Source organism: Sipha flava, unplaced genomic scaffold (genome assembly GCF_003268045.1).
Source record: "Sipha flava isolate LNK unplaced genomic scaffold, YSA_version1 307_pilon_pilon, whole genome shotgun sequence".
In the NCBI taxonomy this organism is placed as follows: Eukaryota; Metazoa; Arthropoda; class Insecta; order Hemiptera; family Aphididae; genus Sipha; species Sipha flava.
Genome location: NW_020272984.1, coordinates 97,511 through 123,111, shown reverse-complemented (window position 1 = coordinate 123,111; position 25,601 = coordinate 97,511). Strand labels below are relative to the sequence as shown.

At 34.1% G+C, this 25,601-nt stretch overlaps 1 protein-coding gene across 1 annotated transcript in view; it reads left to right on the top strand.

Moving 5' to 3' along the window:
• Positions 1 to 25,601, top strand: part of LOC112686371 (mast cell protease 4-like) — a 48,935-nt gene that overhangs the window by 2,444 nt on the left and 20,890 nt on the right. The gene's annotated exons all lie outside the window — the stretch shown is intronic.

The window sequence follows — 25,601 nt, the reverse complement described above, 5'->3', positions numbered from 1 at the left end:
TAGGTTCTTAGGCAATATTTCATTTTTATTATAAACAATGATACCAAAAAAATAATATGCAAAAAAAAAATTTGTTCGATATTTGTGGGCTGTTTTCACACGAGATACTTCCACCTCAGCTCAATTTTAAATATTACAGTTTATAGGTATATGAAATGAATATGAGTAATATGGACTTAGTCAGATTATCGCTATACAATTACTTAATTTGATTGTTTATTTTTTTTTTTTTTTTATTTGAAAATTAAGGCTTCAACAGCAAATATTACGAGTATTATCAGCTATTTGATATTATATATTAGATGTGTTTGGTGTTCGATTTAAAATTACAATATTATTTATGACATATTACGTAGGTAAATTTAGGTGTAGAATTTAGATTAACTTATAATATTTGTGATACTTTAAATTTTTGAGTGTTCCTAGAACGTTTATAAAAAAAAAAAATTATTATCGCATTACGACTAATCAATCAGCCATCAGTAATTGTTTTCGCCTGACATAAATGTGAGTGTTTACTGTTTTTTTTTATTTAAATTATTTTACAATATATGGTGCCAGTGGTGTACATTTGATCTTGCTCTTGGGGGGGGGGGGTTAACAAAAATAATCATTATTTTTTTTTTTCGTTGTACAGATAAGTAAGATAAATAACTGCTATAAACAGATATTATTTTATGCAACTTTTTTACCAATTTACAGTTTACTTTTAGATTACAGTAAATTAATAGCATAAAAATAAGGAAAATAAAAACAGCATAGTTAACAAAACTTTTCAATCACCTATCAATATAATTATTTAATTATCATATTTGTATAGTTGTATATTGTAAGTTCAAAGCGTAATAATGAAACTACGAATATATTACACGTCATCAATAATAAAACAATTTTCTTTTTTTTTTTGGCCCTGTGGGGGGGGTTGAACTCGGAATCCCCCCTGTATGTACGCCATTGTATGGTGCAAGGATTAAACATTTCAAAAGGACATCGTTGTTTCTTCGGGTTAACTGAAAAATGTTTGAAAAAATAATAATATTGATTTAAAATACAATCCCTCGGGCTCTACCATCATTCTCTCCCTTCCCTCTAAAATCGTAAACTGTGGTTTACAGCATTACTACCGGCTACACGCGGGGTAAAACACTGGATTTTGTTATGTACATACGTGGTTATTATTCAAAAAACGTTACTTACTACGAATTATCTCTGATCAAATCATTCGATTCGACTTATTTTTTCTTTTCGTATGTATTTTATACACGGCCACTTTACCGAATCGTATTGTGTTGTTTTATCCGCAAATCTTATACGTGCGTACCGCGTGTAAAAATGTACGTAGGTACGCGATGTGCATACAGCGTACACATACCGCGCAGAATAACGCGTGGGCACGCGCTACGTACTAAGTTCTGTTGTGGGTGTTTCTCGTACAATTCGATTTGATTGCAATCATAAAATCAATTTGTTGTAGAGTAATAATACGTTTGATTATTCGTCTTATTTAAATGGCTAAAATCTAGGAAATGAAAAGAAAAAAACTGAAGCGTCGCTGGACGCCCGGCAGATGTGAAGCACCGAAAGTGTTTCGTACAGAAAATATGCGCGAAAATATGTTTTATTACAGGAAATGAATGTGGCATGAACTGAAAATGAAATATTAATTTTTTTTTTCAGAAATAAATGTATTCAATGAACACGAAAATTCAAAAATCAAAAATCACTCGTCAGAAACGTACACGTTTGAATCTTCTATAGGTTCGACCATTTTTTATTTTAATTAACTCTGAACCTTGTATAGGCTATATAGACAAATCGACTCTAAATTAAATTTGATCTTTGGCTTTAATTTTCGTGTCACTGGTACTTCAAAATTTGTAAATTTAGAACTATTTATAACATATCATATCATGTTGATGACCAGCGGCGTATACAGAAAATATTTTTGGGAGGGGCTACTATGAACAGAGTTAAATTATCACTGCTATCTAAGAATTACTATCAAGACACTGTAGGTACTTATCTACATTTCATTTACAGGATGTCCCAAAACGATTTTACGTTGGTCACAAATTCTAAATAAGCATAAAGCACCATTAAATTATAACAAACGTTTAAAATAATTTTTAAATTTTTTAAAATATTTCGGGGCTATGTAGCCTACTAGTGTATAGCCCACTAGGCACCCTCCATATATACGCCATTATTAATGACTACTTTTATACTGGTTTGGACGATTAATTTCATTCATTTTATTTTGCGTTACACTCGAATCGGATGATTGTAATAATCACAAATTAGTTATTTGATTTCGGTTCGATTATTATTTATTCCGTAAGTACCAATATCTAGTGAGTAGTATTCAGTACAAGTATTTAATATACATAAAGGCTAACAAGCATCTAAAAAACTGTTAAAAACAATAACAAAATGTAATCACATTTTATGAATCAATAGAGTTGGGCTTCTAATGCCATCGACGTGTAAACAGCATTTTCGATAGGGCTGCGCGGTGTGACCTGCGAAATCACGAGCAGCGTTGATCGTGTTCAATAAAACAACGTATTAACTCTTTCCGACATGATTTTTATAACTGTTGACCATCTAATTTTTAGTTAGAATGAGGCGGATGTATGTGATTATAAAAAAGTACCTAAAAAGTAGAGGTTGATTTTAAAACGTTGAACACAAAAACATCCCTAAAAAAAGGCACTATTTTTACTCTGGCAAATATCTGGTATTGGATTACACTGCTTCCTAAAACTTCATTATTATAAATTCTTCTATTACTCGTATGCTTATACGAGAATCCCAATCATTCGATTGGCGGATAATACGAGTGCATTTCATTGTGATATTCAAAAACTTAAGGTAATCCGATGTGAAAATGCCTTGTAATATGCTTGCGTACAGTTTACAGTAGAGGTCGTGGTTGTGAACGGGTATGAAAATACACGGGTACAAGGAGCCCGGGAACGCAGTTAAAAAATATATTAAAGTCCGTGTATATCCGCGTATTCATTTAATATTACCCGTGTATATTGCATATTAATTCAGAATTCATATATAATTTAAATATTTATATTTATACTAATAATGTGATATTATGTATATTCCAATAGTTATTAATTTACTATTAATTGATATTACAAATTGTATAACTTTTAATTACTTACCTACCTTTTATTATTTTAAGAACAGTTATTAGTTATGATTAAAAATTAATAATATGCATTCGTTTATCGAATAATTTTATATAGGTAAAACCACTTTAGTTGCTCAAATGTCATACGATAATTTATACTTGAACATTTCTCAGACTTTATGTATTAAATACATTTATTATATTGTAATGGAGTGCTGCTACGTATTAATAATATTATTATGTATACATACACGCACGTCAATATAATATGGTATGATGTTTAATTTATTCATGATTAATGTTATATTGACTATATTTTATTGGGTCCAGTCCAAGTGTGACGTTTAGAAAAACAATATTATTACCTATTTCATTTTTTTTTTTTTTTTTTTAATTAAAATGCAAATTTCACATGTCTTTATTTATCATAATAAATATGATATATATATATATATATATATACTTTTTTTTTGAAAATCATTTATTTTTACATAATATTTTTAAATCAAATATAATATGTATCATAATAACCATGATATCGCAGTTTTACGTTTTAGATCTTTGAAAATTCGTTGTAAACATAATTTTTTCGGTGTTTTCCTAAACGTTGCAGTGTTTTCATTTTATCTCTAATTTACTTTATAACATATGTAAATATATATATATTTATTATGTTTATAAACGATGTACAATTGTATTCATAATCGAGAAAAAGAAATTCTTTTAAAGAATATAAGCACAGTTTAGTGATTATAAAAATTATGATACAAATATATTTTTATTTTTCGAGAACTTATCCATAAGGTGTAATACTATGCAGCACTGAAGAATCACTATTGTTTGAAATTAAGTTTTTTGCAAAAAAGGCGCGAAGTCGGTGACATTTGTTTACGGCGAAACATATAGTGTGATTTAGCTTTATCCGAAACATCATATTTGTGCGCGTACACAACTATTACAATGGTCAGCGGAAGAAATATCCAAACGAGGAACGCGTAACAATAAACGAAATATAACTCTACAGCTCAATAAAGGTTTCCGAGTTTATCGATCTTTCGGCCGGTTCGCTTATAGGTCGTTTTACGGATCACCGGTGTTTTCATTGTACGGGATTGTTTGAAATATGACTGCGCTACGATGTTGATGATGAAAATTCCATTTAAATTTTCGTAGGCGAATTAATATAATATTATTATGGACATATGACGCTGCGCGCTTGGTTGGTTTCAAACGGAAAACGATGGGAGTCAACTTTTTTGCGCTTTATCTTATTCGTGCGTTTCGATACGCGACGGACGCTTTTACAACCCGAGCACGTTTTTACGAACGATTTATGAAATCAATATTTCCGATTAGACTATTTCAGAGAACTATGACACTGAACTATGTTTGTTTCCACTAGAATCGTACGAAGAAAATCGAACCGTTGATCCCAGTCGAGTTCGAGTTCTTGCGATTGAAATGTAATTCGATCCACACGGTACACCTGCTGCTTAATTTAATCGCGTCGATCCAACGGTCTCGCGTTGTCGTCCTTTCCTACGGTTTACTATATTGTAAAAGTATTTGTTCACCATTGCTTCCGTGACGTTTTCAGTTGAACGACACATTATAATCCCGGCTATCGTACCGCCAAAACGTTGCCACTGACACGTTTCGTGCGCTTGACCACCGCCCTCCGAATACGGTTTGACCGGGGAAGTTTCCCCCGACGGTTTCGTTGACCGGCCAACAATGTTGGTTGTATACGGCTTACGCGTCCAACGAACCCGATCGTCGAAATGTGCACGCGGATAGCCGGGACGGAACGCACTTTTACGATCACCGATGCGATTCCGGCAGCGCATTTCGTGCCGGCCGCGGTCAAAGCGAAAGCCGCCAACTCGCGATAGACCGCTCCACGCGCGAGTTCGCTGACGTGGCGGGCAAAAGCGCCAGAGAGCAGTGTAACGTATCATCCGGTGAGCTACGCGAACGCGACCAGCCGAAAAAAACGCGATTTTTACTACTGTAATTTACTAACGCTATTGATAATCACGTTTTTCATTTCGGTGAGGAGGAGGAGGAGGGTCCGGGCCCCTTCGGCCTCCCCACAAATACGCCACTGACTACTACTGTTATTATAATTGTTATGTTACGTTCGGCGGTACTTAACGATGGTACACACTTCCGAAGGCGTAACGCGATCGGAGAGATTTGACCGCCGCGCGCCGCCATGGTATGCTATGGACATGGTCGTAGCGAGGATTGGGCAGAGGGGGGACTTGCTCACCCCTTCGTTTCAAACTGAATAATATTTGTTTATACCGAACGTGTAAGTTTTACACTAAAATCAAAAATTAAACGAGTCTAAAAATAGTTTAGTGGAACCGAGTGTTATCTACACGTGTAATTGTTTTGACGTTTTATGCGTTATCCAATGGTCTATCTGTAGATTATTTGAATTACGAGTTTAACACTAATCGTTTTATGTTTTTGCCCCCCCCCCCCTTGATTGAAATCTTAGCTACGGCCCATGACTATGGATGTCAGCACATTAACTGATTAAAATATTGTTGAGTTCTTTTTTCGGTTACATCGGAGAGAATATTTTCAACATTGTAACGTTTAAAAATGTACTGAAGATCAAACCTTAACGGTTAAACGTTTTAATGGATTAGCAAATATCAACAAACAAAGTGAACTTACCGAATATAAAGTTCTAAAACAATTTTTAAAAATCTTTTACCTAAGCGACTATAATTGTTGGAATGGTCAAAATAAAAGTCTAATTATTGACATTATTTTCATAATTATTTATCTATTTTTTTATATATTTTATGCTTAATATATGTAAGAACTAAGAAAGCACCTTCTTTAATTTTCAAACTTAATCTTGTGACAGTTATTTAATTTCAAATCCTCTACACTTTTATTGAAAAATCCTGCGTATCCCAGTGTTGTGCTTGTTAGTTAAATCAAACGCGACGAAGAGAAAAAAAAATGAAACAAAAAAAAAAAAACGCCTGCCGTTGTCTTTGACGTGCAGTCAAGGAACGTGCTTAAGAATAATAACAATAATATTATCGAAGTCTGGGAACCCGAAGACGTAGTTTCGATTTTTCAACAATGGCACGGCTGAACAATCGATGACGACAATCGCGGTTTATATCCGGCAGGAACATCAAATTACCTCGCGGAACATTGCGGATATACCTTCTCAATACGCATCAATGATGAAATTCGCGCGGAACACCGTGTTTTCGGTTTTTCTAAAATCTAATAAACGTGTATAAAACGTAGTACACACTGGCGGCGGAGCGATTAAAATTTGATCCAATTTTTCGGTCAATGATTTTCTCCCGGGGGGGAAGCTACATATTTATATTTCCTCCAGTTAGATACGAGCCAGGTTAGGACGAATCGATTATAGAAAACAGCAACACAATCGCAGGATATTGTGTAAACCGTCGGCCCGCGGGGAGCAATCGAGTTTAATGGTTCGAAAAAAAAAAGTGTACTTGTACACTAGACATTTATCAATATTATATCGACGGGTTGTACTACGAGTTATTCATATTACACGTAATTTCTACGTAATTCCTAAAATTCTTACGAAAAACACGTTAATCGATCGAAAATATTAACACATTAATATAGTGTGATCAAATGATTGGCTCAAACAACGTCTGATGCAGGTATTGAAAATAAAACCCTAAATGGTTGAAAATTTCAACCATTTAGAAGCAAACATTGATAAGCAAACTCGATATTTAATAACGAGTTTGTTAATCAATTTTTATTGTGCGCAAGTGAACAGATAATTTGTGGATATTTATACTTATATGTTAACTATTAATTAATTTTTCTGTCAAATGTGATTGATTTCCGGATAACAACAATTTATTTCGTTTAAGATTCTCTTTACTTATTTCAGAGAAGAATTTTTTAATTTATTTTACGTAACACAAAATTTTTTCAATCGTGTTCTAAAATGTACTTATCATATCTCGTATTTCCAAGTGTTAAAAACAAGCGTTAAAGTTTATGACTGTCATTTTTTTATATATCATGTTATTCATTGTCGTCTGCCGAACAAAAAAAAGTCTTATCCAATCAGATAGAGGAAATTCAAATGACTCAAGTGTTTTTACATTGACCCATACAGGAAATTTCTATAGCGACCCATTGAAAACAGTATCGTATGCGGGAAAGCTTTTTGTGCTAGTCTAATTTTATTCTACAACAGGTTTGGCCTGTTTACGGCTCGCGACATATTTTAAGATGCAAAACATTTTTTTAAAAACATATGCATAGTCATTTTATGTGTCACATAACAATGTTTTATGTGACACATAATTTCTTTTAACAATTTTCTCTTGCTCAGTTATATTTATGTGTTACATAGGTCATAAACAAACACATAAAGTTATGCGTTCAAATTCTACCACATAAGTCTTAAGTGATACATAAATTTGTTATTTTTTACGTGCTATTAGTATTTTTTATGCTCAAAGTATAAGTTTTTAAAAGTTTTTAGTTAAGTGTTGGACGAGAGTCACCACGTACACGATAACCACCAAAAATATAGTACTGATCACAGTAGTAGTATTACGCTTATGCACTCATTATTTATCAACATTTAGTTTTTTTTTTATTAGTTGGCTTCTTTAATACCGGTAATAGTGGTATACGAAGCTACTCGTAGAAACTCGATGGAATTATTTGAGTTGACCGTAACTTGAGTATCCGTGAGATATTTCATTTGTTGGACTTGTTGATAGTAGAGAAGTTAGAGCGCGGAGTGAGTTACTTACAATGAGTATTTTATTTGTAAGGATGGATTCAGTGTGTAGATAATTTTGTCTTTGATAGATTCAACGATATCTAGATATCAAGTTTATTACGAATAAAATGTACACCTATAAACACGTACTATGATTTTTGTGTACTATGTAGTAATGATGGATCTATGCGTAAATTGTTCGAGCTAAAATTATCTGAAAACGAAAGTTTTATTCTGTCGACGGATTTTGATGTATTCTAATGTTTTTAATATAGAAAATAATTTTGAAAGGAAGAAAGTCATAGAACATTTTTTCGACAAACGTCTAATTCGTCTAAACATCTATCGATTTGGAAATTAATTCAAGCATTTAATAAATAAGAAAACATTAATACTTCAAAAATTCAGCAGTATGTTACAGGTCAAGAACCACAGAAAATAAAATAAATAAATATTGAAACAAAATTGAGAATCTAAAAAAATGAACCACATATTACATAATTTAGTTTATTCGTAGTCAAATATTCAACCGAAAAAACGATATAAATACTATGTTCAATAAAATTAAATATATTTGAACAATATCCACAGTCTACCCCTGGTTAAAAGTATTTGCGAAACAGAGTGATAGGAATTATTATGAAATCGTACCAATCTGTTAAAAAAATAATCGTGTCCAATGTCGTAATTTATAGATCAGTAATTTCGGAGACATTTGTTGTTGCACGGATGTAAAAAAACCGACGTTCGATAATGTTACATGTTTCATTGTAAAAAATCAAACTCATAACACTGGCGACCTAGTTGAACGTTGTTGCGTTGGGAATAAAGTCATCGCGATAATATCCACCAATGATTACGGCGTAAAGTAATAACGTTTCTGTTTGGACTTCAATTCGTTATCCTTACCCCGCTCTCGTCTGTCCGGAACAAACGCCGTTAGGTTATTATGCTGGAGTGTTGTATCAGGACGAGAACCGATGAAACGTTTGAATGTAATTTATAAATATTGCGTAACGCACGGTAAAAGACGATAGGTTTTCGCGTCAAAAACCCAAAGAGCTGCTTCACAAATCCAATATATTTAATGGTAATCGTGCGATGATTATGCGCGTGTATGAATAAATGTATTGCTGCGAGTTCAATAATTACAACACGTAGGAACGCAGGATGTGCACACGTTCTGTGCAGTTAATGTTATATATCAGTAATAAATATATATATACATTTATGTGTCGGCGTGTTTGTGTTTGTGTGTACGCGGATAAACTCAGAGTTATCGGTAGAGGTGATTTAATCTGTATTTAAGAGTTCTAACATAAATCACAGAGATTGAAATTTAATTTTTTTACAATCTTTATTTTTCTTTATAGAAGTAAAAAAAATTAAAATGCTTACCTTTAAAATCTCATTCCTAAAGTAGTCTCTCGTCTTTATTACTAATTAGGTGTTTTTTTTTTAAGTACAAAACAAAATGATTTAACAAAATTGTAAATTTTTACAAAAATAATGTCTACCAGAATCAAAACTTTTATTAATTTGTAATTTAACTAAAATACTTTTGAAAAGTATCTCTCATAAAACTATATGGCAAGCGCAATAAAAGTTATTATACTGAATGAAAAAATAAAAATTGATTGAATTGATTTATTTAATTATAGGTTCGCCCTTAGTTAGTAAATAAGATTTACGTGTCGGAATATTTAAAACTCGAATGACGTAGTTTCAATTTTAAATGTTGGTTTTCAGTGAAGACCCCGAAAATATTTAATTCCTACACATTACACATAATATTCCCATAAAAATCACTAAAAATTAAGTGTTCAAAATATAATATTTAAATACGTAATTATTTTTTAAATTTTATATATTTTCAGTTACTTATTAGTATAATCTGACTCAACCTAACACATTTGTTGCGTTAGAGAGTTATGACAACTATTTCGGTCCTCCGTCTTCTAACAGTTCTAAAATTTAAATTCAAGGTCCATCGAAAGAGGACTATTTTTCATGCTCCTGGCCAACTCTCAAAAATGTGTATAAATGTGACTATTTTCGCCAGTAAACAATCGTATTACGTACCAGAACCCCTGTATTACACATGAAAACGTTAAATAACGGAAAAAAATGTATATCATGAACGTATATTCCACCGTATGTTTGCCGTGAGCGTGTAATCGGACAAATTTGGTACATTGTTACAGGCTCGTTTACAACTTTATCGAATGAAAACGAATTTTTTTCTCGAAATCATTTCGCTCGTACCGATGCAGATCGCTGCGACCGGCAGCACTGTTTGCGCGCAACCCTGTTGTACCTGCGGTCGGCACGCGGCCGGATCTACAGAATAATCGTGTGCGCCGTGAAACCGTTACTGTACGCATAGACGATGTACATAAAGCGTACAAGTCGTAGTACTCTACACAATGGAAATGTCGAAATAAACGCGCGGGTAAAATAAACACGCACGTGAGTTATAACAAAATAATAATTGCCGTTGTCGGTGTGATGCGCACGCACGTGTATACATACCGTATGGGCACTGTTTAGTTATTAGCATACCGTCCACAGCGCCGAACGCGCGTCCGTACAGCGACTGTTTACGACGAGGGTTTTTTTTCTTTCTTTCCTCCTTCGGATGTCGTACGAGAACGATAATACATAATACAGTAACAGATAACGCGTACGATATCACAGTTGTACGAACGCGCAGACCTAACGGACGGATCGGACGATATGTGTTCGTAAAACAAAATATACATATACGTACGAGATAAGACTTGTGCGTAGGTCTTACTAAAAAACCACAGATTACAATAGTAATCTTATCGGTAGTGCGAAAACGAATCGATTTGCAGAATATTCGAGGTGCGCCAAGACGCGACTTCCGGTCTCAGCGTCTGACGTCGCGTTCGGTACTTTCCTGTACCGGATCTGATCGTCACCGTCTTGCCGTAATGTAAATCATTTTTTTTTTTTTTTTAGATTTTTTATTGCTTCATAATGCCGCAAATAAATATTGTTTTAACTACAATTTCTGTTAAATTTCAACGACGTGTTTAAACATAAAATCGTAAAATTTACCACTTTTGCTCTGCAATGAACACCTACTAAAATTATTTAGTTCAGATCGCGTGTACTTCAGTTTTCAACGTACGCAGTTGCAGCACGACTCACCCAAATAGCTATTTATAATAACTCTCTTTTGATTTCGTTGCTCCAAGAAAAGAACATTTGAGCGTCAATTATAATAAAAAAAAAAAAAAAGGAGATCTAAAAAACAAATGTATTTAGTTTACATAATATTCCGATATAAATACGATATGCACCGTGAAAAAAAGAAATAAGTATCGTCGTTACAATCATCCTAACCGTTATTCTAACTTAACAATTTTGTATAATATTTTAACTTCATCAAAATTTATGATCGTTTTATCACGCGGTTTACTACAATAATTATTAATTTACCATTATGACTGTTTACATTCAATGTCCTAAGTGCAATTATTATATATTACATCTATATAATTTTTAGTTATTTTTTCTTATATAATTGGATAATTTAATGTTTCTCGGTATAATTCATTTTCCTCACCACATGACCATACTTCGCTAATGGAAATGGTCATTGGTTAGTGCTTTTGTGGCAGTGAATTTGCTACAAAATTTAAACGCACAGCGTCAGACCTGTCTTGGAAAGCAGTTTTCAGAAAATAAATGGCAACAGTTATTTCCGTTAGACGCTGTATCCGTACGCGCACTTTAGAATTTGGAACACGTGACTTTCGGACTATACACGAACTTCATCCTTGGTTTTTTGGATGACAACACAATACATATGAAAATGGCTAATTAACTCGTCTCGATATTACTAAAAAAAGTATCATTCCAGTTTTTACCAGTCTTATAATTTTTTAAATATAAATATAATCTTTTAATTTTTCACGGTGAGTTGATTCCCGACACATACTTTATGTATTAGTTCATTTCCGGGTCATTATTAGATAAGTACAAGTTGATTCCATATTATTGTTTATCAATAGACTGCACGAGTGTAAAGACTTCGACCGTCATCCACAACGCGCGCTCATGTTCACCAAGTCCACCTATATAAAATGCAGGAGCAATGAGAATAGAAAATCTAAGAAAAATCGAGAAAAACAAATTTTTTTGAGATAAGTGATGCACGGTATACTGTTAATCTCATTACCAAATACCAATTTTTAAAAACAATGTGTTAAAATTGAATGATTTTCAAAATATGAAAAAACTATAAAGAACAACATTTTTGAGAAACTTATCAACCAACCTCATCGTGGTGTTTCTTGGATTACGCTAATAGGCTAACTATTTGAATAAATATTGAAAAAAATATATAATGACCCAGGGGAATTAACTCGTACACAGCCTAATTTTTTAATATAATTTAATTTACACAATTCTAATTGCACGAGAACGATAAAAAACAATATTTTTAACCTAAGTCTGTGTAAAATGGGAAAGAAAATAATGTTTTTACTCTGAGACGTTATTTCTGCGTATCGATCGATAGAGACTTACATTCACATACATGTAGACACTCGTAATTTTAGTTTTTATAAAATAATAATTACAATCTATGCAAACAATTGCACAAGTATATTTTTTTCGCCAAAAGAAGTATTAAATATAAACAAAATGAAAACGTGTGAGAAGAAGCAACTCATTATCATATAAATGTGTAAATCGAGTTTTCAAAAAAATAAAAAGCATTTTTTATTCTATTGAAATCGAATTTAGTTGTGATTGCGAATACTGTACAGCTAAATCATCGTTAACAATTGCGAACGGGTTTTAGAACCGTTTCACGTGGAATAATCACCGCTTTCGTCGTGTCTTCATTCGGTCGTTTACCAATAAGCGTGACCACGGGAACTTATAATTGGTAAATACCTAATGGTGAAATCGCAACAACAATATGGTCAGGTATGTCGCATGCACGGCTACTGATAATCGGTGCAGTTACGCGTTGTCCATTCGAATATTTCATTGAGCAGTGAACGCGGCAAGACAACGGTACGGAGATACACGGATGGATTCAGCTTACTTATCCATAACTATAAAATGCAAAGAACAACTTCGTCGTGCACGATACTGTTACACGACCGCGCATCTTTCAATCTTTTAACATGACAAAAACGCAAAAAAACACAACACGATTGTGCCCCACATAATAGAACTTATGTCCTTTTCATCATTTTCAAACTGTTATAAAACGTAAAGTCTTGTTACGATTTCTATTTATTAATCGTATTCTCTGAATATTTCAATAATGGATACGTAACGTCCAATCAGCTGTTTAATAACCACGCGCTTAGTATAACGTACGTCAACTGAAACTGATTGTAAAATATTCAGTTTTTCGCGGGGTTTTTTTTTTTATAAATCAAAACACTTAGGCCGCATTTTGAAGGTTCGCCCCGAACGCAATACTCGGTTGCTACGGTACCCCGGAGCTGTCCGTGCGGCCGAAAAGGTGTTCGTTCGGGTCCTGCAGACGTCCACGTGAGACCGTTGAAACGTGTGCGAGCCGAAACGGCGTTAATGAAAAACGTAAATGACGGACGCGGAGACCGACGGACGATCTACCGCGCGCGATAACGGTCGCGGCGTCGCCTGGAGATTATTACGTTGAAATATTACACCGTTCTCGGCTTATCTTGTGGCTCGTCTCGCGTCGCATCGTACGTCTGTCGTTTTTTCACGCAACGCCGCAGTGTCACGCGTATGGAACGTGTACATTATTGCGTTCGACTCTTGTAAACTGAAAACGGTTCGAGTAAAATCTCCACACGGAATGTTCGGACGTGTACAGTATTTTTACGTCCGAATTCTAAAACCGAACCATATCTCGTCCCGAGCTCCTCGAACCGGTTCGATTCCATGTCCCTCATTACACGTCTCCGATTATATGTATACGTATATCCGATTATAGCTTTTTTACCTGGTCGTAATAAACATTAGCATTGTTTAAATCCTTATAGGTACATCCCGGTCGAAAACAACGTCGTAACAATAACCGTATACATTATGTTCAACAATTATGAACACAAACTATAGCTAGCGCAACAACAACGAAGAAGGAATTTGTGGAGAACTGTATACTGTAACTGGTGTCCGTGACCAAAAACAGGAAGAAAGTTCTTCCTCGATCTCTGTCGACGGCGTTATTATACCACCGGAACGTCCGCGGGGAATCGAAGAAAGTATTTTGTAAAAGTTTAATATTTATCAAAATAGTCATCGTGACTATCGTCGATGACGTCGAGACGGTACACTTAATGAACTCCACATATATAGATAATATATAATATTGTTTTCGTGATTTTATTTGGAAAATATCATTCGGCGTTTCGAGTTTTGTAGTTAAGTTTTGGATTAATCACTTTCTTACAGTTTCATCTCAACATGTATAGAATGTATGAATCAGTAGGTAAATGATTAACACAAAACATAATTAAAAAACGAAAATAATACTATACAACTCATATCAGGTACGGTTTAATAAATAATATAGAATTGTGTGTGTGTGTAAGATGAACGGAATATTGCAATTAAGAATCATTTTTTTATGTTTTTTTTTTTTTTTTTTTTTATGAGAGCGAAATTGTGTCTAGTCGTTACCAAAGACCTCGGGGGCAAACTCGTTAAATCGAATTCATTAACCATTATTAGTAGGTACGTACATCGTAGATTATATTATATACGCGTGAGGTAGACGCGTTGCGGTCGATTGATTTGTATGTTATACGTTTTTATAATATATACCTAATAAAGTCTGTACGAAATAGTGTTTTATTGTGCACTGTACAATGTAATATTAATAAATATTATACGCGCGTAATATTGTTTATTAAACCGTTTAAGTGTGAACGTTTCGCGTACAGGTGTACGTACATAGGTACACGTGGACTTAATGATAGCCGACGAGCGATGTATTAAAAATATGATTTAATAGAATTGAACGGGAATCTTCAAAACATATTACATTGTACGTTTCGCTATGAACCCGTAATAAAGTATTATTTATTTATTCTCTGTGATACGTTTGTCGGCACGCGTAATCGCGCGCGAATGTTAATTAATTTGGAAGCATTAAATACTTATGAATTACCATGTGACCTTGATCGAAGGAGTACCGAGAAAAAAAAATAAAATAAAATAAAAGTTAAGAATAATATAATATTACGAGTAGAAGTGATTTCAGGTTGTCCACCCGTGATGGAATGTACCCGATTTGTTGTAGGTTGTTGAAACTTTCAACACATTACGCGCGCTCTCCGATAATTACATTTCTTGCATAAATTACAATGCTATTATTATTATTATTATTATTATTAATCTTATTTTGCATACAATATAACGCGTGGCGCTCCACTCGAACGTAATTAAATGAAAACGCAATGTTTTTATGAACACTACAACAGTCTACAACAAACGAACAGTTGACACACGACCGTTTTTCGAAAACGGTTTGTTTCGACCTATTGAAATTCTGTGCGTCTTTTAACAATACATCACTCAAAATTAATACGCACACGCTCGTGTATATACGCATGTATATGTATAAGCGAAGAAGAAGAATAATAAAAAGAAAAAAAAAAAAACAATAGAAATTCTTTGTCAACCGATGCCCTCTCTCGGAATTGAACGCGTGAAAATTCCGTCGTGTGAACTCCGCCGTCGGGTTTTCGAAATACGCGGTGTAAACAGTTCCGACGGGCGTACCTGTGTAATTTATACGGTTGGAGACGAAAACCGTCATAGTACACCTGTAACATTACGGTATAAGTACGTTTTACGCGTTGAACAACACGTGTGCGACATACGCGTGTGCACCCGAACATTTTGCGAAACGAAAAACACTGGTCCTCGTGTGGTACTCTGCACGGTCAACGGTTTTAACGATTTTAAGTATCAGACCGGACTACCGATCAGGGGACCGAAGTCGGACCGGACCACACTCAAACGTTGGTCGAAGACCAAAACTGGACCGAACCGACGGTTTCATATTATTTTTAGACCGGACCGGACCAGTAATTAAATAACATTTAATAAAGTAGACCGTAGACCGGACTGTCGGTCCGATCTTAAAACATTTTGGACCGTTTATCGACTGGTTCGTAAGGTTCGGTCTGTATTAGCTCAGACCGAACCATATAATGCGTTTAGTATTACACTGGACTGGACTACCCGACTTTATAAATATATATATACCTAAAGTTATAGGTTTTTTTTCTTTAATTTGTTTCCATAACAATATCTGTGTTTAGATTTTAAGTAATACGATTGGGACCGGACTGAAAATAATGCGTTTGATCTGAGGACTGGGCCGAACTACTCCTAAAAATGATTGAACCGGACGTTACCGACGATTCAATAAGTTTTGTATGTTAGGACCGCACTGGACTGGACCATGCGGAGCACTAGTCGTTCGCGCATGTACGTCGAGAGAAACGGAGAGAAATTGCAATCGGAATAATATACGTTGGCGCGCACCGCAGCCAATGATGATTTATGCGTGTTCGAATCGTTGTTATGACACCTGTGTGCCGCGGACGACACGCATAAATTATCGGTCCGTGATAATTTATGCGATCGGTGTACGGTGCGCATTAATTATAACGTTTGCACGAAAACGATCTACGCCCTGGACGGACTTTAGGTCGCGGAAAGGGTTACGGTTCAAATTATTATTTTACGACATGCGTGTGCGTTCATCCGATGTGTGCGTGTAAACCGTTCACACATAATGAACGACAAACGATGTGCAGTGTGTACATGGTTTATCCGCTCGATCGTAGAACGTAAGTCCATTACTGTTCGTGCGCTCATCGTGTCCACACGCGTACACCAACGGGTAACATCGATTTCGTACGTTGCCCCTGCGGTCGTCCGGGGCTGTTTGTTTTTTTGTTCTTTTTTTTTTTGCATTAAGACGTAATTAGCAAGGGCGTATTTTAGGGGAAGGGCGAAGGGCGATTGCCTCCCCCTGAATCCGTATTTAAGGAAACGATCACATGTGGGATACACTTTTCAAATTTTTTTAATGTGGTTCGTTTTATAATGAAATGAAATTACGCGTGGCTGAGAACATTGCTGGATTGGACTTTTTGTTGGGTCCGCACTTAGTGAAAAATCAAATAAGCATAACTTTCAAAACAGGTGTTAAAAAAGAACTATACAAAAATCGATACCAAGCGGATCCGGCGTTAGATTAAAAAAAAAAAACCCCACAAATATTAAGAATTCACCTGATTCAAACATTACCAAAAAATCTTACTCGAAAATTTTGAGCCTGAATTATAGAAAAAATGTGAGTCCCCCCCTAGAAGTAAGTTTAAATACGCCCCTGGTAATTAGCCATGGTATTTGCAGACGTTTTACACGCAGATCTGTTAACATTTATGATCCGGTTTACCAATGAACGTTTTGTTTGTGTGTATGATAACCATTTCGATCGATCCGGGGTGGGGGGGGTTGATTGATTGAATCGGATTTCGAGATGAACACGACGGCCGTCGGGATTCGTTGTCCGGTGAGAATTTCTTCGACGTCGCACGGCGGTCCGAGGGCTGCGCGTGTTGACGCACACGGGACGTCCCACGAGCAATGTGTTCAATTGTAACGCGTGTCTCGTATTCCGTATATGCGGACGGTGTTGGCTGATCAGAAAGGAGTGCGCAAAACAAAAGCGCGTCCGATTCTTATTCCGACGTTCGCAGCAACAACGCCTTGCCGTCGGGCTGATGTCTGGAGGCGTACACCATTGTTTCACCGAACTTTTGACGGATCCGTCGGTAAAGAGTCCCGGTAGTCGACTCGACGAGCGCAATACCGTTTCACCTCATAGGCGTATACCGCCCACACGCGTTATGCGATCGGCAGGATCCGTTACCGCGCGCACGTACGGGTTAGAGAACGAATATCGGTGTTGTACGATTGCGTTTGTGGGCACCTGTACCGTGTACAGCGTGTTGTTCACGAACGTAATCGTTTCGACGGTTTTCGAAAGATTGCGTTGTTTACTCGACGACGGTCTTAGGTCGTTATCCCGCACGTAAACCGTTTACATTTGAATATTTTTCTTCCCTCCGACCCCATCCCCATCGCCTACGGACGACGAAACGCGAGAACGGTTTCGTTTCGTTTCCGCGCGCGGTATAAAACAATTTTGTAAACAATTCGTATTCGGTTGACGGACCGAATCCACGTGCGTGTGCGTACGAGCCCGCGCGAAGGATATGTCGCACGTCGCGTACATACATGTGGTGTGTACGGGATTTAGATTTTTGACGCAGATACGCACAACGGCATTAGCATAATGCCGTGTTCGGGAGTCGCCGCAAATCATATTTATCCATCAAGAAGTCGTAAAAAAAAAAATAATAAATAAATAAAAGATAAAAAAATTAATATTACGTTACAATAATAACGGAAGGGCATAAAAATATGTATATTTACACAGCCGTCGGCGCCGCCCCACGTAAGTGCATCGTCATTCACAACGTAATCGTGCACATAATAACACCTCCGATTGCATTATTATTATTGTTGCACACGTAAAAATGTGCACCGCCGTAGCAGTCGCCACCAACATGTTAATTTTTTTACTTTTATTTCAATTCTTTCATCTGGTTTTCGCTCGTTGCCATTCGCACAAACGCATAGTAGTAGTACCTACAGTCGATTTATACGTACGCCACGCGGCTTATGATTTTTATCATAATCATTATTATTTATAATCGTACATTAATCCACCCCGTCCGCCAAAAGTCGACCACGCAAAATGTGTCTCGTAAATGGAAACGATCGATTGCGTAGCTAAAAAATTAAAAAAAAAAAAAAAAAAAAAAACATGAAACGTTTGTTCCGTCGCGCAGATAAAACGCGAGCGAGTATCGCGTTACTTGGCACGCACGTGCATGTTATTACGATATTATTTCACGGTTCTTTACGCGAGCAATCTGTATCGCGGTTTGGAGGTCAAAATCAGCGGTACACACTGTGAACGATATTTATAGGCGTATATCTTGCGCCTGTAGACGCACAAGCTCCGGAGGAATATTTAAATACGCGTACGAGTGCGCGGGGACAGTCCTTGGACGGATATTCCAAGTTTTATGTTTCGCCGTTTGCGTAACACGAGTGTTTTTTATGCGTGCGTTGAATCCTTGGCATTTTTCGATGGAATCATACGTGATACACGGCGTGAGCGTTAATGATCGCGTAACGTTATAAAAAATAGGCCTGCCGACCGGTGATGTATTAAAAATTACGGTCCGCGCAGAGTGGGCCGGCGCGTTTATGTGTACGAAACAGGAATTAAAAAAATTAAAAAAAATAAACCGCTTTGAAATCCCGCGTCGAAGTCGGTAATATATCATGTTAATGCGATCGATAGAAGCGAAACGATATTACAACGATCCGAGACGTATTGTCCGCGTACGTAATACATAATGTTCATATATACCTACGTAGGCCTACATGCGTTAGGCGCGTAGGCTATATGATAACACGTGGTGTACCGGTATTATGTTATCGTAATTATGTTTTCAGCCATGAGTATATAAGCTTAAGATGGTATACATTGTCCGAGGGAAATTCAAATATGCACACCGATACGGTGAGCCGGAGTTTCGGAGTTTTCGGATGGGAAAACAAAACAAAAAACAAAAGCAAACAATATTCTTAGTGAAAGAAGAAGAAATAACATTTTCCCTCTCCGAACCGAATAATTTTATTAATTTTTTTTTTTTTTTAAACGTGTCCAAGCTATAAGGCCGAGATCTGGTGTAAAATTATTTAATTATTTTAGGTGAGAGCAATAGCACGAAAATTAAAAAAATAAAACTAAATTGCATCACAGAATTTTTTTTTAATTCCGACGAAGCTATGTTATTTGGCTCGAACCTGCGACATAAGTGATAAAGATGTCGGAGTGCAGCTCAGAACTCTTCGGCAATGCAACATATCATGTAAATATTACTTTTCAATATATTTGTTGTTATTACAAAGTATCGTACGGGCCACGGTCAACGGTATGATCTTCTGATGCATATCATATGCAAAACCATGAGAGAATATACATGGCGTAAGACATTGATTAGAAGTACTTATTATTTTACCCATCATGACATTTGTGTACACCGCAAAGTGTTATTTATACAAATTAACCTGAGCCTGATGGCGAAGGGTAGGCTGTTCGCAGATCATTAGTTAACCAAAGATTTAAAATAACAAAAAAAAAAACAAGATTTAATTAATGTGAGCACACTTGAAACTATCAAATGTTTCAAGATCAATTAAGGATATCAAAAGGTATTTTTGAAAAATTTTCCCGTATCGTCCATTCCGGACAGTTGAAATGTACCCTCTATATTTTTCTTCGTATACTTATAGTTCTTTATACATATGTGTTACTATTTTTAATATATGATATATACCAAAATAAATTTATCATCAAATGTAGATGACAAATATCTTAATGAAACTAAACTACACTGAGTGTATGCACAATACACAACAATACACTGTCTACTTTAGCATTTATATTTAGGTAACAATCGCAAGAAATCCCTTATATTTTGTAAATTTTTATAGCATAATACTAAATTTACGTTGTCATTATTTAAAGGGAATCATAAAACATTGATCAAAAGTAGTAGGTATTTCAAACTTTGTGATAAGTTCGAATCGTGCGAGAAGAACTTTTGTAATTTTAATTTAATATTAAAATAACATTAATAAAAAAATTAATAGAAATATTGGGCACGTTTTATATTGTATACACATTGTACATATCTTCCACTATAGACTAAATGATCTGTTACTCGTTAATTCCATTTATAAATACTTATTATAATTAGTTTGTTTTTATGAATTGCTTTTATAAGTGTGCACGAATATATTTTACGGTATAATGTATTATCCGTTAGTTTTCAGAACCCGTGAGTGTAAAATGTTTGACCTGATATGAATTAGTCAATATCTCAAATTCTCTACGATCATACATTACAGTAACTTAACTGGTTTTTTAAATAACTAATTTGAAGTACGAAAAAAAAAATGAATCTGAAATTTATATTAATTGAAAATATCAAAATCGAACAGATCGCAATTGAATGTTGAACACTGTTGATGATTTATATAAAATCCGAAAAAACACTGATATAACAAATGTAAACAGGTACGACGGATCGTTGTGTGTGCAGCAGTTACGTATTTATGTCGGGTACACTCATCTGGCTTCGCTCACTTCGACGCATGCCAGTGTTGTATTTTCGTTTTAAATTTGAAAACGATAATAAACCATCATATTCATAAAACTGTTCAAAGTAAATCTACTTCCTTTTATTATTTATTTACTTTTTTAAATTTATTTTTTTATTTTTTATCAATCATGTTCAAGCTTTTCTTAAAACCGGTAATAATAAAATTATTGTCAAGATTTTCTTAAAACCGGTTGTTCTGTAAACATTAATGGTAGGTACCGTTTTTCACAGTTGTATATTTTCGAGCGACTATTACAAAAATAAATGAAAAAAAAAAAAATCCGTTAGAAACGTAGAATTATTATTTGATACCCGACATGATGTCGGTAGATTGGATCTTATGGAACTTTCGATACTATAAAAAGTTTTCACGAACACCAATGTTCCATACTATAATATTAAACTAACATATGCAGAATCCGTACTGCGTGTCTATGAACTTTTTTTTTCTTACTAATATTGTAATATTATTATGCTGTGAAGTTTGGACAAACAAAAACGTTGTGGTACGCAGAACCACATTAGTACCAATCGATGCTCTGTAATACTATTACAATTCACCCTGAACGTTAAATTTGGCACTATATGTACTTAAAATGTTCTTGACCGAGGAAAAATATCAATTATTGAATTGAACACGGGCGATCGGACATTAAATATCAACAGTAGATTTACTATTCATTATTTTATTTTGGAATGGAGTTGTATTGTACTTCGTTTTGCATCCTCATTACCGAAAACTATCGTAACTGTTATTATCCAGGTTGACGAGTGACAATAATTCATTTTAAAAGTTTTTTTTTCTACTTCAATTGTTAGTTTTTCATTCGTCAACCATCTTTTCTAACTTTACCGATCAGAATAAATCTCTTATTCCGAAGAGTATCTTCAATAAATTATGATTCCGTCATTTCATATGCTCAAGTTTTCCGAATTTTCCAAAGTATAGGTACACTAACCATTAAATATTTTAACCGTTACGTAGGTGTATAATGATATTATTACAGTCAAAAACCGTGCGATATAAGATTTACGATCGTTCTTATGTATATTTTATAAAATTATTTTTTAAACGTAAAAATGCTAGACGAAAAATATTGTTTACGCGCGCAGTTTGCCATAATAACGGGACTCGTGATAAAAATAAATATTAAATTAAAAAAAAGTGGAATTCGAATAAAAATTATGAATGTTTTTCTCACGTATGCGTTGTATGAAAGTAAAACACGTTATAGTTTTGCGACGAAAAATTTTTATTTAAACAGAGAAAAAGGAAAAAAAAAATGAACACATTAATATGTTGTTCGTACATAATGAATGGAATACGTGGAGCTATTTAATATTTTATGTTTATTATCCTAGCAGTCATTTTATAGCTGAAAATATTTACAATTTATTGGTTTGCGTAGACGTTTGCGGAGATCAGATATCAGACACAATCGATACAAAATCAAACATTCCTTTATTTATTGCACAGTTATCTATTACACCTTCATGATAGTTTAACAAATAATAAAATTAAAATTAAAAATTGGCAAATGATTAATACTCGTAAATGAATATATGAATAAATAAACAAATTATATATATTTTTTAATATTATGATTAGGGTTCGGAAGTTATAGAAATTGCATATTGTTCTGTATGCTCTCGATTTATAGCAGATCAAGCTATAAATCCGAGCTATACAATGTTGAGTTTAAAAATTGAAAATTAAAAATGCATGTTTTGCATATTTCGTTAATTTTAGAGAAAAAGTACATATGTTGTCGATTATCATTGATTTTTGCATATTTAATATTTTCTAAAAAAATTAATGTTTTTCATTCATAATCAATTACAAATTTATTTTAAATAATGTTACATAACACAACGCTAATAATGCGAAAAACGTGCATCATATAAAACTCAATATTATTTTTCGCGGTTATTTTTGATTGTTTACTATTTGTTATTTGTTATTTTTGATTGTCTACTATGAATTTAACGAAAATATTGATCGTTCAATGCAACAACTTAACAGGTATTATACAACATATATTTATTTCGTATTTCACAAATAATGAAAATATATTTAACTATTTTTTCAGTTCAATAAAATCTGAAATATCAATCGGTTATAGGCCATAATTTAGTTTTCAATAATACAATTTTTTTAACTATAGGTTTTTAGAATCTACTAATTAACTTATAATAAATTAATAAATATTTTTTTGCATATTTCATATTTTTTTATGCATATTTTATAATTTTTTCGTGCATGTTTGAATGTATATTTTGCCTTTTTTGGCTCCTTAACTTCCAAACCCTAATTATGATACTTTGATAAAATAATGGAAAGGAAAATTGAAAGTAAGAGAGACCGAAGATATCCGAGAACTTCATCCGTCGAATAATGATCTCTGGTGATACACTTTTAAGCTCCACAGAACTGAAGAGGTTAGCTAAAAACTGAAAAGACTGGCAAGCACAAATCCAACTGCAAAACCAACTATAAGGTCGACTACGAGAATAATTATGATATTTAATGATATTTATTGTCCGGAAATGGTTTTTTTTTAGAATTTCGTTTCAAATAAATTTTTTGTTTTCGTAAACGAATGACTGTATTTCGTATAGGTACATGAATAGATTTTCCACAGAAATTCTATTGTGAATTACGAACTATGGATTTCTCGATAAAACGAGACGGTCATGAAGATAATTAATTGCGAATAAAAAGTAGATTTTATTTTCGATAGATTGTGCACATTTAGTTAGATCGTCATCCACATGGTTGCTGGTATGTCTCGTTATAATGAACAGGCATATATTTTACGATAAACATTCATAATAAAAACAAAATAATTTTCGATAGACAAAATTACGGCACTGATCTGCAGGATATAATGCAACGCCAACAAAATAAATGTAGGTAGCACATATCGTATAAAACCAATTTAACATATCGCATCGATAGCATGGAAAGGTCAACGTTGATATTATAAAATGCGTGCTTTATAAATAGCTACTTGATCTTGTAATCAATTACAGTTGACAGCGCATTGAAATTTACACCAAAAGTTTCATTATTATTACTATTGTAATCATTTTTATTTTTTTATTTTTTAAAAAAAATATTGAATATTATTTTAAACGAGTTTCCCAAATTTATTGTTCGTTCTGATTTAAAGGGCCCGAGGATGTGAGAGCGATAGAGATTAAACGATATGTGATACCATTAAAAAAATATGGTCTACGTAGGGTAAAGAAATATTTATTTTGATTAGTTTTTAATTTCAACGTTTCGCACACACGCGTATAAAGATATTAATTATTTTTAAGTTATTGTTTTTGGTGAAACCGTTTAATAAAAACTATTTATTATTATCGCTCGTATCGTTTAAACTGTTGGAATACCACAGACATATAATATATATATATAATTATATTATACTTCTATGAAATATAAAAATAATATATTTACAGATTGTAGAATAAAACCAGTTAAAAATAAAATTATATATCAATATACGATGTGTAGCCCTGCTAACTCACGGTACCAATTTTATCCCATTTTTTTGTTTTTATTTACTCGTATTGTGTATTTTTCTTGTATTTTATATTAATTTTAAAACACTGACTGTTAGCACGACGACGGTTATGGGACCTTATCCAAAGGATACGACTTTTGTTCGCTCTCGCAACCGATCCGTCGAACGAGTCTGACGTCTGTGCTTTCTTTAGTATCTTTTCGATTTTACCAAACCACTTTGTGTTTTATACCACTCCATCGAGTTACATTTTTTATATTCCGTTCCGTCGAGTATTCGAATACAATTTACACATATTACGATTTGTGCGATGTATAAGAACTGTGTACGTCTGTAACCGCGTCACTTTGACCGCTTCGGAGCCAGTCGAGCCACAAAATATCGATTAATAATTAATAATTATCGGTATTAAAAAGCTTTAAAAAAGTTTGATATAAAAGAGTCAATACTATCATCTAAGGACGACACAAAGCTATCCTTAGAGTAATTGCCAATTTTTTTGGCCGTAAAGATTGGTTTTTTCGACTAGGATGAAGGATTGTATCGTCTTCCATTAAGTTCAAACCCTAGGTAAACTGATCTCAGCTTAATCTGAAAAACTTTTCAAACTTCGTTTGATCTTCCGATAGACGTTTTTCAATTAAAAACGTCAAAATATCTTTCGTTTTTCTTGGATTGCGAACATCTTGTGTGTGATTTTTTTTCCACACAGGTAGTGGTAATTATAATTAAAAAAAAAGTTTGTTGCCGTCAATTGTCTTTAGTGATGTGACATTGACGTGACAAAGTGAACAAAGTGACAAAGTTCTTCAGTGAACGAATAACTATAAAATTTTAATTTCGAA